Source organism: Zonotrichia leucophrys, chromosome W (genome assembly GCF_028769735.1).
Source record: "Zonotrichia leucophrys gambelii isolate GWCS_2022_RI chromosome W, RI_Zleu_2.0, whole genome shotgun sequence".
Lineage (NCBI taxonomy): Eukaryota > Metazoa > Chordata > Aves > Passeriformes > Passerellidae > Zonotrichia > Zonotrichia leucophrys.
In genome coordinates, this window is record NC_088199.1 from 100807 (window position 1) to 115478 (window position 14672).

The window sequence follows — 14672 nt, forward strand, 5'->3', positions numbered from 1 at the left end:
GTTCTGTGCCTTTAAGACCGGCACTGAAGAGTGGAAGTTTTGTTTGGGTTTCTCTTATCAGGACACAGAGACAAGCAGTACACAGAGCTGTTTTTTTTTACTTCCAGCTTTGGGCTTGCTGCTTTTGCTTGCTGCTTTTGCTTGCTCTCTTTTTCTGCACTTGCTTCTGCTCTGCTTTCTGCCTCTGCTTATTATCTAGTTCTAGCTAAACAGTCCACATTGCTTCCTGGACTGTTTCTCCTCTCCTGTTCCTGTGACCATCTCGAACCTGCTCCGGACTGGGACCCGGGAACACCAAGGGTTCGGCTGCAGCGGCTGGCCCAGCGCCGGAGGGACTGAGAACAGAGCAACCACCCCCGAAAGAGACTTTCTGATTTTGCCATCTTTCTCAGAGCGGTGTCATCGGGTATTGTTCATTTTGTGTGCTGGGGGGTGCGGGGCCAGTCAAATAAACAGGTTCTTTCCACCTCTCTCCGAGGAATTTTTTCCCGAACCGGTTGGGGGGAGGGGCCGTGTGGGTTTCGCTTTCTGGAGGGGCCCTCCTTTGCAGATTCTTTAACAAATTTGCCCTAAACCAGTACAATTAAATAATGGAAAAAGACTTCATTAACCCCACAGTAGAGGGTGTAGATGTAAAATTTGTCAGGATAGACGGTGGAATCAGCTACAAGAGAAAAAGGGGGCAGTCAAGTTCTGGGAAAAATCATAGACGGTGCCCCTGTAATCCGATCCCTCGTACCCTTTGATAATGAGCTCTCTCTCTGAAACAGCATAACAGTGATAGGTTAGACCCTCCTGAAGAAATACCCCTGCTGCCGAGAAGACTATACCTCTCTCGTAGCTTGAGGCAACCGAGTTGATGAGCAAAGGCAGACTGGTAAGTACCTGTGGAGGAATAGATTCTAACCTAACAAAGAGAAAGATTATGGAACAGGCGGAGCATGAACTCCTAAAAAGAAAAGGGGAATAGTCACTAAATTGGCAATGAATTGGCAAACATTTCAATTCAGAGGCAACATCTACCGTCTGACCAAGCAGGTTCTGGTTTTTCTCTTCTAAATTTTGTAACCTGAGTGGATAGATTCTGCCGGAGTTTTATATTGGGGAAGGGGATATCCCTGTGTCTCTACCCCTACAGGAGCTGTATAACCACCTGTGAAGTGGACCAAGTCTGCTTTCAATGCAACGGCTGGTGGACAATCTGGCAGATAAAGACAAAGAGCGACTAGAGGAGAAGCTGCCCCTGACCCTGCGGCCACTACTGATACAACTGAAGGGACACTCGAAAGCGGTCGACAGGGCCGTGACACGCCACCAAACGGCAAAGGAATTGATTGACACTGTTGAATCATTATCGCCTTTTTACATAAGGGGACCAGCGGGGAAAAACTGCCTTGAGTGTTATAGCCCGTATTGTGCCGCTTGGGTAGCACTGTAGTGTGGGGGTTGTGGTAAAACCTTTTGGGGGGAGCAGTCTTTGCTCTGGCACTTATGGTGGAACACATGCCAGCACAAGCACATATTTGATAGCTAGAAAAGGGACCTGAGGAGGCAGACTGGGCTGGATACAGCTTCGGCTTTAGATCTTTACGAATCTCCTGAACAGAAGATTTTGGCTTACTATTGGTGGGAGATAAAGCATACTATAAAAAGGGTTAAAGCTCAAAGTAGGTCTTACATAGCTTCCGCAAGGTGTAGGAGATTGGTCCCTTTAACGCAGCGTTCTATCGTAGGGCCCATTAAAGGAGATCCTGATAAAGTATTAGATCAATGTATAAAAGAATTACAGGAGTTTAGACTACAACAACCAGGAGTAAAGCTAAAGGTTGATACAAAAAGGAAGGGAAAGAAAAAGGGAAAAGAAAAATAAAACTTATTTTTATTGTATTACTTAGCGCTGTAACAGCTGGTATAACAGGAATAACACGCTTTAACCAGCCAAAAAGAAAATATATATGTGTAACGTTTGCTAATCAAAGTAAACAAGTAAACAATCATCGTTTTGCCTGAGTTTAGGAAGAGTTATTAGCCCTTTTTGGACATGCTTGGTGGGCTTGCCTGTACTTTTGTGACATATGTTATAAGAATATTGGATGTGATTTTTACTGCTTTTGTTTATTTTGCCTTGCGTTTTAATTGTGTTTAGAACAGGGACAGTTGAATGATAGAAGAACCTTGACATACTAATCTTTTGCTACTAGGAACCAAATACAACCAACTCCCAGAGGAAAAGGGAGCAGTAGACACACTACTCGGGCTCACTTTTGGGCCATGCATTTCATAGATTAATTGCCATAGTAAAGAGACACTTAGAAGCTGCACATTTCATGCTGTTAAGGAGCTAGCAAAACAAGAACTGAAACGATTTGATGAACGAAATGGATAAAAGAAAAAGGGGGGGATTGTAATGGGTTAAAACTTTAAGTTTGTTCATCAAAGCTGACAAAGTTATTCCAGTAAGACTGTTGCACCACATCCATTTGTTTGCCTAGTAAATTTCCAGACTTAAAAAGATAAGGAAGGTGAAACCAAAGACAATGGGTTTCACAACATTTGTTTATCTGCTTAGTAAACTGTTGACATGGGTGGTGGGCTTGCTATGATTGATAGCACAGTATTAGCTTATCCGCTCAGTAAACTTAAGATTCCAGGAACTCAGTAGATTGAGCCTAAAAATTCCAGGAATCAGACAAACCTACCAAATAAGGAAAAATACTGGCCTTCATCTTCAGACCACCGGGAGGCGGACTACGACCACCTAGCAACAGGAGGAGCATATGCAGAGTACTACCTTGAAGACACGTCAACCAAAAACAGGACTATATATAAACCCCGCGAAACACCACAAGGGTGTGAACCGTTGGTGGAGCGGTGACTCCGCGGCCACACCCAGCGCTTCCGGGTGGGTGCAAGCCTTTTGTTGGTTTCACCCAGCGCTGACTTTGCCTACTATCGCTTGCTCTAACAATTAATAAATTACATTTTATTTGGACTTACTAGTTGGTGATTGATTCCTCACCACAACCTATAACACTCCACATTCCAACATCCCAGAGTCTGCCAACCATCCCTCCCCCTTCTACAACTTCTCTCTTCCTTCCCTTCTGTAGAAGCGAAGAGAGACGACCCATCCTTTGATCAGCATCGAACTCTGATTCATTAATCCAACATGCACATTTTATAACCGTGTTAATTAAGTTCATACATATTGCAAAACCCGAGCTCATCATTGGTGACAGATTATACACCAACCCCTCCTTTTGTTTTCAATACCTGTGGTTTGTTATTGAGACCAAGACTTGTTTTTCTCATCCTGTTATGAACGGTTCTCAAGACCTCCATGTTTGTCACTCTGCTTTCCCATATCTATCCAAGGACAAGGTAATTTACTTGTTATTAAAAAACAAGCCTGAGAATTCTGCTGTTTACAGAAACGTGCCTGAGAATTTTGTTGTTTACAGGATCAGGCTTGAGAATTTGCTGCTTACAGCTGCCTCTTACTTTTCCATCTGCTGTATATTTTCATGGCCCTTTTTTTTCTTCAAGCCATGTCTGAGCAAAATTCTCCAACACCCTTCTCACTTTTTTTTCTTTTCCCTATCTTTTCCTCTTTTATCAGATTCAACACACCTCAGACCGCACGAGGTGCACACACAACTAGTTTACTTCCAAAAGTAAGCTTACGACTTTCTTCTATTAGGATTGCAGTAGCTGCTATAGCTTGAATACATAGTGGCCAGACATGGCTGACTGGGTGCAAAATCTTTGATAAATAAGCTACTGGTCTTTGTGCTCCTCTCCACTCCTGAACCAGAACTCCATGAGATACCCCATTTTCCATATTTACGTACAGACAAAGGGGTTTTTTCTAATGAGGGTAAGCTTAAAGCTGGTACTGAGGCTAGTTTTAAATTCAGCTCTTCTAATTTAACATAATCTTCCTTGGTCCACTTTATAACATCTGTAAGTCTCTTCCTAATAAGTTGCTATCTGCCCCAGGGACCAATAAGACGTTCCCCATCCAAATTCTAGTTTCTCCCTCAATTACCACTTCTTTAATGACAGGAACTCTAAAACTCTCTCCTTTTCCTCCTGTTACCTTTTACAGTGTCTTTGCTTACACTCTAACTTTTAGTTCTATTTTTTCTTCTTGGGAACCCACTTTTAAAGTTATCACAGGCTCCAGATGGTATTTGTCCCCCAGAAAATAGAGCCTATGACCTCCCTATTCCTCCTCTGGGCCCATCTCTCAGAAAATTTTCAGATCTTTTATCCAATCAGGGCAATTTCTTTTATAATGTCCTTCAACTCCACAGTAAAAACAGATATTTTGAGAATTGTCCTGAGATTTGGTTTGTCCTGGAGTTCTGTTCTTTTCCTTTCCCCTGTCTCTATGACCTTCATGTCTAGGAATGGTGCCCGGGGGTTTTAGATTCCTCTGGAAATTACTTTCTTGCATAGTGATTACCATAAATTTTGCTTTCTCTTTAGCTTTTTCTTCATCTTTCTGGACATAAATCTTTTGAGTCTCCTTTAATAATCCATCTAGTGATCTATCATGCCAGTCTTCCATTTTTTTTCTAGTTTTTTTCCTACTATCTGGCCAGGCATTAGTGACAAAATTAATCCTTAACAGAGGGTGTCCCACAATACTCTTAGGGTCTATTCCAGAATATTGTTTCATATTTCTTCTAAGTCTGTCTAATCATTCAGTTGGAGTTTCTTCTGTCCCCTGATGTGCCTCAAAAGCCTTTTTATCATTTTGCCTTCGAGGTGCTGCCTCTTTTATTCCCTTGATTATCAAATTATGATAATCATTAATGTGTTTCCTCCCCTCCTCATCATTTTGACCCCAATTAGGAGGTGCTATTGGCATTTTCTGATCTCCTGGGGGGCCCTGCTGGTTTTCCCTTTCCCAAATTTTTATTCCAGCAGCCCTGATTGTTTGCCTCTCCTCCTGAGAAAAAACTATTTTCATTATAGATTGCATCTCTTCCCAAGTAGAAATGTTCAGACATAAAAATTGGTCTAATTGCCCAGCTGTGCCTATGGGATCATCTAATATTCCTTTTATTTATTTTTTAAAATTTCTGACTTCAGAAGAAGCCAAAGGTGCGTTTATAAACCCCGTCCCTCCCTCTCCCATTGGAACCTCTCGTAGTGGGAATAAACCAATCTCTTCATCCCACTCTTTTTCTTCTTTATCCTTTATAACCTTTCTCCTGTGTTTTGAGGAAAGATCAGGGGAGGGCTGTCTTTTAACTGAGCTTCTTGTGTTTCTTTTTCAGGGAGAAAGTTTTCTTGAACAGCAGGAGCTGTCATTACCAAGGGAACGGGACCTTTGACCCAGGACTCCAGTGTGAATCAGGTATTTGTAAGGGACCCAGGGCCCCTTTCCCTCTGGGAGTGGCTTTTAATGAGTCTAAGAGAGAGGTTTGTCCACAGAGAGAGAATGCAGAAGCACCATCATAGAATGCACTGGAAGACCCTTGAGGAAGGGACCCAACAACTGAGAGAAGTGGCAGTATTGGAGGCTGTCACCGTTGAGTCAGAAACGGGATTGAAGGCGACACAACTCCATGCATTTTCAGAAGGCATAAAAACTCACTTTATTACAACTTCATGTTTTTATAAGCAACATCGTTCACCCAGAACCTGATTGGTTCTTAGTAACACCTGTCACCCAATTGGTTAATTAGGAACAACACCATCTTTCCATAAACATCACTTAGGACACGTTCCACATGTTCACAAACACCAGGTGCAGAGATTAAGATAAGAATTGTTTTAATTCTTTTCTCTCAGTTTCTCACAGCATTCCATGAACGATGCCTGGGAAACTATCTGTTTCTCTCTGAGAGTGTTCACAATTCCCCCTTTTTGTTTAAAGGAGGAGGTGGTGTTTGTAATCCTCCTTGGGGCCCCTTGCAGAAAGGAGAACAAACACAGCTCCAGAGGTTCCTTTAGCAATTTGCCAGTTATCAATTAGAACCTCAATCGGACGCTGACTTAGAATGGTCAGGGAGATTCTCCAACATATACCATTAAATTCTCTGCAATCCCATCCTTTTACCAACATCAAGTCTTGTTCCTTCTTACAAGAAATCCTTACTAATTCTAAGACAGTAACAAAATATCATTACTCTGCTCAAAGAACTGGCAGTCTAACTTGTCAACAACCCTTTTCCAGAAACAGAGAAAAAGATAGAATGTTCATTCTCTACTTGTAGAGGGGCCAACTGATTGATGGTCGGCATCTTGATCATCGTTCAAAGGTTGCCTGTTGGCTACATCCTGTTTTTGCTGTCACAAATCAGGGCAAACACACCTTGCAGGTATCCACCATACCCCAGTATCTGTGGAAATGCATGCATACCCACGACCCCAAGTGATAAGGTCACAAGGGTGCTCCCACTTATTAGTGGCTAGGTCCCGTATCCAGACTTTTGCTCGAGGCAGGTGCGTCCCACTGGAAGATTGCAATGAGACAAAGTGGTTTAGAATGATAGGACTGTTTGAATTTTGTGGAACTGTAAGATGATTGATTGTATATAGAACATTTTCCAATCGACTGTGCAGGGTTTCTCCAGGCATTCCCCTTTTTTGTTTTTCCAGAACATGCTTTAAAGTACCATGAGCGCATTCAACAATGGCTTGACCCATTGGAGAATGCGGAATACCAAGTTTACGTGATACTCCCCAAAAGCGCAAAAACTGCCGTGTCTTCTGCGAGACGTAGGCGGGTGTAGCCCCACATTTCTCTTCACAAAGAAAAGCAAGGCACCATTCTTCCCAAGAATATTTCTGGGATTCACATTCTCTGAACCTCAGAGAAAGAAAACACAATTCTTATCATTTGCTGTGCCTGTGTTTGTGCAAAAGTAGAATGCCACATGGAGATTGTTTATCCAAAGTCATGGTGTTTTGTTTCCTTGGCCTATTAGGGTCAAGTGTGTGTGTGTGCAAGGACTGTTGGGTGACAGTCACGGGATTCAGTGCAGTGCAGTGCAGTTGTGTGCAGGGTTGAGTGCTTGGCAGATTCAGTTTAAATGTAATGTAATATACTGTAATATAGTATAAAATAATATAGTATAATAAAGTAATTTATTAGCTTTCTGATAAGATAGAGTCCTCCTGATCATTCCTCCTTCGTCGGGGACCTCCCTGCATTGCTGTAAGTGGTGACCTGACGTGTGCTGTGGCCTGGACTGTAGAACCAAGACCCTGAATTTGGGCAGAGTTCGCAGCAAGGTTGAGCACAGAAGAATCTGCTGGATCTTCCCAGGAAAAGTGTCCAGAGATCTTCATGGGACAGATGGGAAAAGCCTCTAGGACCCTGCGGGATCCTGATCCTGGACGCTGCCACCTGCTTTCTCCAGAGAGAAAGGTATTAACTGTTATGAGTAAAAAAAGGTTACCCATGTTTTTTAAGAGGTTGCAGAGTGAACAGGTTGGACCAGTTGCTGCCAGGGTGGAGTTCTAACTGTTTGTTATTGTAATCACCAGTCATTTTCGTTAACTACCGGTCATTGGTGGTTAAGAATCCCTCCTTTTGTCAGTACCACCCTGCCTGCTGCCACGTGGATGACCATTCTCCAAGTGTGAAAGGAGGGGACATTGGAGGGCATGCAAATGACCTCGGAGCCAGCATGCCACGGGAAAGCCATCCCACCAAACTTTACAAAACATCCCAAAAACAATGAGTCAACACAGAATTAAGAGATCAAAGTGATGTCTGGATGTGAGGAACAAAGCCCAGAGCCTGCATAGATGCTGAGACCCTTTTTTGCCCCTCGCCCTAGCCAAGGAAGGACCTCAGCTAGAGGCAGGACCCTGGGAGTCAAATTGAAAAAGCGAACAAGGGATTTTCCCCATGCTCTCGAGAGGACAGAATCCCCAGCTCTGCCCACAGACCAGTGGACAAAGCTGCACTCTTCCTCCTCCTCCTCCTCCTCGTCACTCCGGGAGCAGTGGCAGAGTGAGAGCAGTGGCAGAGTAAGTGTGCACCCTTCGGTTCTCCTCCCCCTGAGCTGATCACTTTTAATAAAGGCATTAAAAAGGAGAAAAGTCTCCTGCCAGCGTTTATTTCATTAACCCTTTCCTTAGTCTCCCTAGGTAGAGACCTGGTCTTTTCTGGCCGTATTTGATCCCCAAGCCTTAGAAGCAGGAGTGGGGGAAGCTCTTCTGAAAGGCACTGCCTGATTGGGTGGGCTTTGACTTTGGAAAGAGATGTCTGTTGAAGTGAGCACTCAATTTTCATGGGGAGAGAGACTCACTTTTGAATTCTGGGAACTCATGATTTGTGACCTTGGAGTTCTCATTTCCCGGCAAGAACTTTACGAGTTTTTTGACTGGGCCAAATGCCATGGGCTTCCCATGTGCATGAATTTCTTCCTAGGACCCCCGAGTGTGGAATGCCCTGGGTGCATATTTTCTAAGGCATTTCCAACAGACTGGGAGGGTCCATCGGCAGCTGCCGACCTGGGAGCTGCTTTTCACATTTGTGAGAGGGGACCACATTCTTTTGAAGGGCGTTTCTGACTCGGTGGGGGCCTCCATCAGAGTTGTAGGGGGAAGTGTCCCCCCATGCGGACGGCCACCAGACCCTCTGCTGCGGCCAGAGGGAGAAGAGACTATTCAAGGACAGTCCCCGCCGCTGGCTTGCCCCCCCATGCAGAGTAGGGGTGCAGGCTTTGCCCAAGGTGCCAGCAGAGATTTTTTTTCTGCCCCTCTGGAGCATGTGCAAAAGGAGCCGTCAGCAGCTCTGACAGCAGTGCCACCTCTGGCACCACCTGTCACTGCGTCGCCCAGGTTGCCAGGACACGTGATTGACAGCAGCTGTGATCAACGAGAGCCTGTCTTCAAGAAGGGGCGTGCCTGCAACGCTGCCTGCCAGTCTGAAGATGCCCCGCCAGCCCTGCAGGCGCTACCGCCTCCAGCACAGCCCATCATCGGTCTAATCGCGGTGGCCCTGCCCTTGCCTGCCGCATCAGGTGGAAATGTTGAAGCTGTTGAAAATCCCCAACAATTCCCACAGCCTCTTGCTGCCCCGGCTCCTGTTCAGCATGCCTGCTGTGATGCTGAGAACAGGGACTAGCCAGCGGAACCACCCCCGCCACCTCCCGCCGGCCTGGCTCCTGTTCAGGAAGATGCTGATGACGGCGACCAGCTTGCGGACCCGCCCCGCCTCTGGTGGTGGCTGACACAGAACCCACAGTCAGCCCACCACCCAGTCCCACAGCAGCAGAGCCCATGCCAGAACCGCCTCGTCTGGAACCAAGAGAGACAAGCACTTCTGCCGCCCCCGCAGTCGATCCTGCCACCCCCGCTGTTATGAACAAAAATTCTGCCAATTTTTTCTGTGAGAAAAAGGTTACCACTGTTGCTGCTGGGCTGCTGCTTGTGTTATGGTAATTACGGGTCGTTGTTGTTAATAGTTGCTTTTGTATCAGTAAAAGCCCTGGCTGGGGCGAGTTAATGGCCCTTCTCTGAGACAGTGAAGGGTGGGTAACCTCCCGAACAGTGAGGAGAAGAGACTTTGGAGGGGAGGGATATGCAAATAACTCCAAGGACCAGCATGCTGTGTGGGACGCCTACTCCAAACGTGCGGGAAGAACCCCAAAAACAACAAGCCACCTAAGAGTTGAGAGATTGGAGTGATGTCTGGACGTGAGGAGCGGAGTGCTGGGCCTGCAGAGATGCTGAAAACCTTCGTTGTTCCTCACCCTGTCTTCGAGAGCCCCCGGGCAGGGTCTGGGAGGAGGCGAGACTGAGACCAATTCAACATTGGAGGGTCTTGAAGCCCTAAAGGCTCCCACGAGGATCGGACCCCCAGCTCTGCCCCTAGTGGACAAAGCTGTGCATGTCCTCCTCCTCCTCTGGGTCGCCCTGGGAGAGACGATGGAAAGCTGCAGCCCCGTCGAGCTGCCCAATCCTGAGCTGATCACTTATAATAAAGGCATTAAAAAGGAGAAGAAGTCTCCTTGCCCTGTTTATTTCAGCTGGGGACTCATCCAGGATAGCTACGCCGAAAGAGGACACCAAGACTGGCCATCTTAGACCTCCAGGACAGCTGGCTACCAGGACCAGAGGGATCGGCTCAGGACCAGCGACGCAGAGGAGCACTGGAGCACCGGACTGGTGAGAAATCCGGTGGCAGGAGTGGGAGACGAGCGTGTGTCTGTGTGAGTGAGACAAGGCCTGCAGCCGGACCCTCGACCCGAGAGCGGACCCCTAAGTACCGCGTTTTCGGCCTTTCGCGAGAAAGCCGGCCGGGAACAGGGGAAAGTGCTTGGAATTAGTGTGAGTGAGTCGTCTCCTAAAGGGGAAACAAAAAAGGGCCCCCCCACCCCCTCCGGGCGTGCGGAGGGAATAGTTGTATGAGTGGCACGCACCCAAAGTAAGTCGTGACAGAGGGACGTCAGGCAGATTTGTAAGTCCCGAGAAGGATTCGGGTAGGATTAGTAAGTCCCGAGAAGGATTCAGGTAAGCTCACAAGCCCTGCAGGCAAAGTAAGTCCTGACAAAGGAGTCAGGCACAAACCCCAGCAAAGGAGGCTGCGGTTTGCTTTTAAGTCCTGATACAGTGAAGCCTAAAATTTGGCAGGTTAGGCAAACTAAAAATCAGGCAGTTGTTTTTCCTGACTGAGGGAGTCAGGCACGACCCGGATTCTTAGGCCGAGGCTTCGTGTGTTCAAGTCCCGATAGATGTAAGACCTGACATTGGGAAAGTTGGGCAATCAAGAGATCGGGCAGTTGTTTCAGTATAAAGTCCTGAGCATCAGGCAGAAATTTGAAGTTCAGTGGAGGAGGCTGAAGCTCCTCAAAGGAGGGGGTTTTTTTGAAATTACTGGTCAGTAGAGGCACCTTTGGGATTTTTTACTGTTGAGACCTGAAAAATGGGAGGGTGTAATAGTAAAAAGACCGGCAAGAGACTGAGGGATATACATCCCAATAGTCCCTTAGGAGAACTGTTAGTAAAATGGGATTCTATAGAGGCCACAGAGGGATTAGATAAAGTGAAAATGATCCATTATTGTGTAGAAGTCTGGCCAGAATTAGAGTTGCAAGGAGGATGGCCTTGGTGTGGGACAAAGGACAAGTGGATGTGCCAACAACTAAATAATTATCTGACAGCTCGAGGGGATACTGATCCTGAGCAATTAGTGTATGTAGCTTGCTGGTTAAAGAACGCTATTGGGGATGAAGGGGTGCGAATTTGTAAGGTACAGAAGAAGAAAGAGGGGAATGAAAGAGGGGATGATAGGACTAGTAAAAGATGGGACCCCCTGGATTATTTACCTCCTTCTGCCCCTCCACCTTATAATCCTCTTCTTCAAGCACCTCAAATGGCAGGTCTGGTTCTTCCCCTGGCTGCCATCTCATTACCACCTGCTCAAATTCCTCCTTCTACCTCTTCAGCTTCCCCTATGATAAACCCAGTATCTCCTCCAGTAACCACTCCCTCACCACCTTCAGCTCCTCCAGTTCCTTCTGCATCACCACAAGTGCCTACTCCACCTGCTGCATTCTCCACCCCTTCTCCAGCTCCACTTAATATCCACTCAGGCTCTTCTCCCCCTCCAATTGCTGTCCCTTTACCTCCTCCTAGTTGGGACACAAATGCCTCCTTGCCCAGTAAACAGCTATCACCAAATACACCTGCTGATGGGCAGAAAGTTCAGGGTAACCCAGATATCCCTCAAAGTAGTTTGGCATCTGAAGATGGGCCGTACTGTAGCACCAGATCCAAGACCTCCAAGGCAGAGACACTCTTTCCCCTCAGAGAGGTTCCTATGGGAGGAGTAGCGGGAGGTGTTGGCTTTGTGAATGCTCCCCTAACTGCTTCTGAGGTGAGAGGATTCAAGAAAGAGTTGGAGCATTTAGTTGAGGACCCAGTGGGCATAGCCAACCAAGTGGATCAATTTCTAGGTCCAAATATCTACACTTGGGGGGAGATGAATTCCATCCTGAGTATATTATTTTCCCCAGAAGAGGTCCTGATGATTAGGGTGGCTGGCATAAGAATTTGGGAGAAAGAGAACCATCCAGGACCCCAGGTGCCAACAGGTGAACATAAATTGCCACTAACGGATCCCAGCTGGAACCCTAACCAGGAGGAGGGGAGGAAGGCCATGAGGGAATATAGGTCTTTGATAATACGGGGGATTAAAGAGTCAGTTCCCAAAGGAACTAATACCCAATTGGCATTTGGGGGTACACAAGAGAAGGATGAAGCTCCTGCTGCCTTGCTTAACCGCCTAAAGCGGAGCTTCCAGTTGTACTCAAGAATAGACCCAGACACCCTAGAAGGTCAAATGCTACTACAAGTCCAATTTGTTACCAAATCTTGGCCTGATATAAGGAGGAAATTGGAAAAGATGGAAGATTGGCAAGAGAAGGACATAAATGAGTTATTAAGGGAGGCAGTGAAGGTGTATTTAAGGCGGGAGGAAGAAAAAGCAAAGGCCAAGGCTAAGATCATGGTTGCTGTAGCTAGAGAAAGTGCAGGGTGGGCGGGTCCACCACCAGGAGGAGGCAAGGATAGGCCTCTTGTACTGTCAGGTGCAAGAGGGATGGAAAGACATCCAGTCCCTTTGAGAGAATGACATTGCTATTACTGTGGAGAGGCAGGCCATGTCAGGAGGTTGTGTAGAAAGCTCAGTCTCAATGTGGCAATAGCCAGGGAACAAGATAATTTAGGGAAGATCCTTAGAGGTGAAGATTAGAGGGTCAGGGGCTTTACACTTCAGGGGACCCGGTGCAACATCTAGAAGACCCCTTTGTAAACTTTGAGGTGGGACCCCTAAATGAAGAATTAGAATTTTTGAGTAGATACAGGAGCAGATAAGTCCTGTCTCAACAAAGTATTAAAGAAGTATAGTATAGTGAAAAAAACATCTGAAGTTAGACAAAGACAGCTAGGTAGAAAGGATATCCAATACCACCAAAACTGGCCAGTAACACTAAACTTGTAATAAGTGATGTGAAAGTAAAAGGTACCGTATTGTTGTCTTGTTGTGCGTGTGAGAGTGAGTCACAAGCAAAGTCCGCCCCAACTTCCCAGGCAGCTGGGAAGGGGGCAGTGGAAGTGTGTGTGTGTGTGTGTGTGTGTGTGTGTGTGTGCGTGTGACCTGCAAACCAGGCTTGTGTCCCCCGGGAGGGTGGGGGCTGCGGCTGAAGTGCGTGTGTGTGACCTGCAAATGAAACTAGTGCTCCCCAGATGTGTGAGGGAGCCGTAGCTGTAAGAGCGTGAGTGACACGCAGACAGCCTCACAGGTGAATGTGCACCAGAGGCAACCAGAGTCAGGGCCCTTCCAAGAGGCCCAGAGATGCTGAGACCTGTGGGCCAACCCCAAGTTGAGGGGAGCCACAGGGACCCGTGATTTACTAGCAATAATGATCCAGTTTGTGTCTTGCGGGTGTGAAGGAATGTTTGAGAGTGAATATAGACGAGTTAGAATAGAGGTAATGTAGATTGTGCATTACAAGTTTTACCACATCTCCTTAGAGGGAAGTGTATTGTGTAGAAGAATAGCGTGAGAAAAAGTGTAAGGGGTTGAAAGAAAAGTAGTAGTTAAGCTGTAAGTGAAAGTAAGAAACAGAAGCAAGAGTTAAGTAGATAAGATGTTGAAAAATAAAACAGAAAACCAGTGAATTAAATACACTGAAAAAATAGGAGAATAAAAGCACTCTGAGAGTTAAGTTAGCTAACAGAAATACAACTCCTTGCAAAATACAGTGTATGCAGAAGTTGATGAGAGAAACATGCAAGCTATGGAAAAAGAGAAATTAACCAATAACATTAAACTGAGTTTTGATAAAATCATAAAATAGCAGACCATTAATGCCTGTGTTTGAAAGCCCGTTTCAGGTACTCTTCCTTACTAATTCAACGGTGCAGACCAAAGGAAAAAGCTTGGACCCAATCACTCTCATCCCCTGGCATTGGACCAGGATTCAACATCAGCTTTTTCCCTCTGGCATTCTGGCATTGGACAGGACTCCACCCCATTCTCCTTCTGGCATTAGGCCAGACTCCCAGTTTTTCCCTCTGGCACTGGGCCAGGTCCACACCACTCACCTCCGGGCACTGGATAAGGATTCATCCACATCACAAGTTAATTCACCTGAGTATACTGTGATTTAAAGTTGACTCTCAGAAGGAAGAGTCAAAAAGACTGAACTGTATGGGAAAATTGGTATCAGAGTTCTAACATTGCTTAAAATGTTTCAAGACAGTTCTGTGTAAACTATGTCGGTAAAAAGTTTAAGACTGTAAATAAGTAATTCTGCTTAAGTTCTCCAATTTAATTCTAAAGACTCCAGGTTAATCCTCTACAGAGCACTCCCCTAGGAGAAACCACAATTGGTAGGGAACAGACCAAGAGAAGTTTAACCAGAGAAGCAGGTAGAAGGGACTCTAAAGAGCTTGGAAGCTTCTTCTCAGTAAAATTCCCCAAGATGCAAGGCCGGGTGGGCAGGCTGTGCAAGATGACCCATACCTGACTCTTGGGAAGGGTAGTAATGATGGCTCAAATTGCTGGTTGTGCTCTGGGGAGCCCAGGAGAGCCGTGCAGTGAGTGCTACCAATTCCTCTATGAGGAGGAAGAAGTAAGTTCCTTGTGGAGAGTCCACACCAATTCTAACCCTAATTGTTTTAACCTCTCCCAA